This window comes from Adiantum capillus-veneris, chromosome 16, assembly GCF_014529385.1.
Source record: "Adiantum capillus-veneris isolate H3 chromosome 16, ASM1452938v2, whole genome shotgun sequence".
Classification (NCBI taxonomy): domain Eukaryota; kingdom Viridiplantae; phylum Streptophyta; class Polypodiopsida; order Polypodiales; family Pteridaceae; genus Adiantum; species Adiantum capillus-veneris.
In genome coordinates this window covers 40,577,312-40,582,691 of record NC_140946.1, presented here as the reverse complement: position 1 = coordinate 40,582,691, position 5,380 = coordinate 40,577,312, and positions in this window count along the sequence as shown.

The following is a 5,380-nucleotide window of genomic DNA, read 5'->3' as shown; positions in this document are numbered from 1 at the left end:
AGATTAAAGCAATGAGGTAAAACTAGTTTATTTTTCAAGTTGGTATCTTTAGATTCCTCAAGTGCTATTGTCTTTGTTTGTATTCACTTCAGATTCCTAGTTCAACCAAATTGTTCACAAGGAAACGTGAGAGGTGGATCACAATCATTTTATAAAGTGCATTGATAGATGCTTATAGACTTCTACCTTGGACGAGAATGATGTTCAAGGGACTATGAACAAAGTCAGAATAAGTAGGGTACGTTATCGACATCTATTTAAAATCATGAATACAACCTTGCAGCACTGAAGAGTAAAGGGATTCTTGCTACTAAAGCCATCAATTATTCAACAAGCAATGCTTAGAATTAATTCCACTGACATGGATATGCTTGGGAATCCTTTTCATATCAATGAGTTATATCATGGTAAGAAGAAAGACCACAAGTTTAATTGTCTTAATAATATGCTCTTTGACTTAGGGACTTCACAACAACGAGTAATCATGATATTATATGATCTATAGTATTCTGAGGTGAATGAATATGTCATTTTTGTGATTGAATTATATTAAAGTGAAATTGTTAAGAATAATAAACTTGAGAGACTGTCAATAACCCTCATGAATAGAGCTCTTGATACCAGAGAGGGGCAAAAAAACTAAAAATGTTAGTGTCCGACGAGAAAAGAACATTTTGTGGTTGGATACTTTTGAGGTTGATTGTGAGCATACTAATGCTGTAAATTGGGTTTTCCAACATACAAGTATTTCTAATTAAGGTACACCAAAGCTAAATGTTGAGGATTCTGGAAGGTAAAAAATGGAATGGCACATGGGGAGAGATTTAAAGACACTAAAGTATATGTATAATGTGTCAAAGTGTATCAATGTCAAAGGCCCTTGTATCTAATGATAGGGATGCAACAAAGGAGTTGAATCTTGCTAATTGGAATAAAGCCCCACATAGACACATTAAATATCCAAACTTTTAGCAATTTTAAATATTACTTTCTCAAATATGCACTTGTTCACATTGCATACACTTGCACAATCATTGAGAAGATTGTGCACCTTTACATAGATGTATTTAAATGGTACTGCTAGATACTGGAATTCACAGAGAGAATATGGTAATTGAGACAGACCTCAAGAGGTCATCTAGTGAAGATAATGTTGCCAAAAAGGCTTCCATTGGTGGGGGGGGGTAAAGGCCAGCACCTTCTTAAGATTCCATGGAAAATCAAATAGGAGTGCATTCAAAGTCCAATGTAACCAATGAGAGGCCGTAGATAATGGTGTGAAGGGCCATGGCCTTGATGGCATAGCAAGAGATCACAAGGCAGAAGTGTGGGAAGCCTTCTTGTTGGGGTATAAAGCCCAATGTGGTCGCCCAGGTAAGTGGGCGGGCCGCCAGGTATGTACACATATTCTTTTGTAAAAACCTAATAAGAACTCACTATGCTCTACACATTACAGTAGAGCGAGTTCACCATATCGTCGTGCTCTTCTTCTCGCACTCTCTCTCGCGTCGCACTTCCGCTCGTACTCCTTCAACTGGTATCAGAGCTCAGATCGAGGCTCGGGGCAGCACTGCAGGAGGCTAGAGTCACCAGCTCTGAGGTCATCTCGGCCACCGTTTGGCTTCGACAAAGGTCTGCGCAGGCCATTTTCGACTACGTGGTCTCGACGGGTGCAGATCCGACTCTGCAAATTTGGGGTTTTCGGCCTACGACTGCAGGTGCTGAGGATATCGACACTCCCAGAGTGTTGATTTGTGGCTGTCTACACATTGAAGGACGGCTCACAGTTCTTGGAGGCGTGTCACATACGACACGGGCGTATCTACACACAGACTGTAGGCGACATCCACTAGTTCATCAGGTAGCTTGTGTTTGCTGCTTGATATTCCAGATTTCATCCTGACATTGCAGGTACTTCCACATGGGATGTATTGTCAGAGATGATGTATGTCTGTTGAGGGTTTGCTGGCTGTGAGTCACGCAGCAAACAACCGCTGCAGCGGTTACAACATACAGTGGGAAATTTGTGGATGTATGACTTTGTGGGAAGTCTATGTACTGTCAGATTTACTGCAACCTTTGTTGAGGGTCGAGTGAGGTTTTATTGAGATGGGGGATTCTCGAATGTTGAGATCCTTTCGGTGATACAGGTCTTGGAGCGATCCCTCGAGCACCCTTAGATAGGCAGCTAGGATGTATTGACTGTGAGTTAGACAGTTGGGATTGCATCTTTGCTTTACTGCCGTTGAGGCATTGTCGCAGTCTATGCTTATAGGACAGTGACAGGATAGTGAGAGACAGTACAGGTGCAGGACGAGTTTACCCACAGCTTACAGTGTCAGAGAGACAATATTTTTTGAGCTGTTTTTGGTCTGTTTTTTTTAGTACACCAGAGCCATTTTACAAAGGAGACTCTGCCAAAATTTCTGCAGAATCTGAAGCTTTCTTGGTTCATTTGACAGGTTGATATTGGTTCAGAGGTCAGTTTACAGGGGAAACTTTGCCGAATTTTTCCCAGGAAAGTAAACTACTGTGAAGCGTAGCTATGGCTGGATCACAGGACACTGCTCTTTACAATATCAAGAAGCTGGATGGAACCAATTTCCCATTGTGGAAGAAGCACATTTGGCACGTGTTGGTACAAAAGAAGCAGATAAAACCTATAAAGCTCAAGGGGATAAAACCAGAAGATATGGACGAAGATGAATGGAGCGAAATGAATGAATTGGCACTTTCTACCATTATGCTGACTTTGGCAGAAAGCGTTTACTTCAATGTAGCAGACGAGATGTCGGCTTATCAAGCATGGTTAAAGCTGAGTGATCTTTATGAGAAGCAGAGTGCAGCTTCACAGGTATACTGGCTTAAGAAGCTTATTGACTTGAAGATGAAAGAAGGGACACCTATGTCCAATCATCTGAATGAATTCAACACAATCTATAGTCAGTTGTCAGCTCAAGGTGTCAAGTTTGATGAACCTGTTAGAGCTATGTTCCTGTTGATCACATTAATTGCCGGAAAGTTGGGACACTTTTCGCACAACTTTGAGTAATTCTGCACCTCCAGATGGTTTGAACATAGCAGGTGTAGAAGGAAGTCTGCTTACTGAAGAAACCAATAGAAAGACAATGGACAAAGGCAAAGGAACAGCCTTAGTTGTCAAGGGAAGGACCAAAGAAAAGTACAAAGGTGGAAAGAGGAATCAGTCTCATAGCAAGTCCCGCAGTGCTAAAGGCAAGAGTGACATAGAATGCTACCATTGTGGCAAGAAGGGTCACATGAAAAGAGACTGCAGAGAATGGAAAGCAGAAAAAGGCAAAGAGAAAGCTGAAGACCATGGTGAGAAGAACAAGTCCTCAGTGAAGATTCAAGAAATAAATGTGACAAACACTGTTGCAGACGATGACAGTCTAGTGTCAGGAGACATCTACTTCTTGAAGAATACAATGGACTCAGCTCTTCTTACAGCATATGATGGAAATGCACCGAGTGACTGGATTATAGACTCAGGGGCATCACTTCATGTGTCTCCAAACAAGGAGTGGTTTACCTCTTATGTGACCACTAAAGATCATGTTCGGCTAGGCAATGGGCAGACATGTGAGATCTTAGGTGTTGGAGATGTTCAATTGAAGTTTCAGAATGGCTCTTCTTTCACGCTGAAGAATGTGAGACATGTTCCCGCAATTACAAAGAGCTTGATCAGCACAGGTTTACTTGATGATGCTGGCTACGTCACCACTTTTGGACAGAACATGTGGAAGATATCCAAGGGTTCTATGACAGTAGCACATGGAGTAAAGTCTGGAGGACTTTACATGATTTATGTATCAAATGTCTCTAAAAATGTAATCAATGTAACCGAGCAGCCAAACGTTTCTTTGTGAAATAGCCGGTTAGGACATATGTCCAAGAAGGGAATGGAAATCTTGTCTCGTTCTGGTTATTTGCATGGCTTTTCATTTAATGATTTTGAATTCTGTGAACATTGTCTGTATGGTAAGCAAACACAGCAGCCACATAAGCATAAAAGTAGTAGAAGAGATACACAGTTGGCACTTGTTCATAGTGATTTGTGTGGACCTATGCCTAACCTATCTCTAGGGGGAGCTTCTTACTTTATGACATTTATAGATGATTACTCGAGGAAAGTATGGGTTTACTTTCTCAAGCACAAGGATGAAGCGTTTAGTGTTTTCAAAATGTTTGTGACACTTGTGGAGAATCAGAGTGGCAAGAAGCTTAAATGCTTACGCACTGACAATGGTGGAGAGTATGTTTCAAAGGCCTTTCAGGACTTTTGTGAGTCAAAAGGTATAAAACGTGAACTTACTGCTCCTTACAATCCTCCTCAAAATGGTGTTGCTGAGAGGATGAATAGGACCATACAAGAGAAGGTCAGAAGTATGTTGTCTAATGCACAGCTGCCAAATGGGTTTTGGGCTGAAGCTGTATCAACAGCTGTTCATCTTGTAAATAGATCTCCTAGCAAGGTTTTGCAGAAGGATTCATTGCCAGAGATGGTATGGTCAGGCAAAATGCCCTCATACAAGCATCTCAGAGTCTTTGGCTGTGAGGCATATACTCACGTTCCAAAGGAATTTAGGAACAAACTTGAGCCAAAGAGTAGAAAGTGCATCTTTCTAGGCTATGGTAATTCTGGTGAGATGGGGTACAGACTTTGGGATCCCGAATCCAGAAAGGTTGTCCGCAGCAATGATGTTCACTTTAATGAATCCAAATATCATTCTAAACCAGAGAGGGTTGAGGAGATTAGAAGATTTGTCTTCCAAGAAGATGGACCTGCACGTGCAAGACAAAATGTCAGGGCTCAAGAGGAGCAAGGACAGGATAGAGTAGAACCACAGGTTGTGGCTGAGCCTGAGCCACCTATTGTGCGTAGATCTGGACGTGTCACGCGACCTCCTGATAGGTTTGTTCCATCTATGAACTATGTCATGTTGACTGATTGCAATGAGCCTTCATGTTACAAGGAAGCAGTGCAAATGAAGGACTCCGGGAATTGGCAATTGGCCATGCAGTCAGAGATGACAGCTCTGCATAAAAACCAGACATGGAAGCTAGTTAAATTACCATGGGGCAAAAAGGCTCTACCCTGTAAATGGGTTTACAGGTATAAGATCACCGCTCATGATAGTCAGCCAAAGTACAAAGCAAGGCTTGTTGCCAAGGGCTTTAAGCAAGAACAAGGCATTGGCTTTGATGAAGTCTTCTCTCCGGTGGTCAAGATGACTACATTGAGATGCTTTCTTGCATTGGTTGCCATATTAGATTTGGTGTTGCACCAAATGGATGTCAAGACAACATTCTTGCATGGTGATTTAGATGTGGAAATTTACATGCAGCAGCCAGAAGGGTT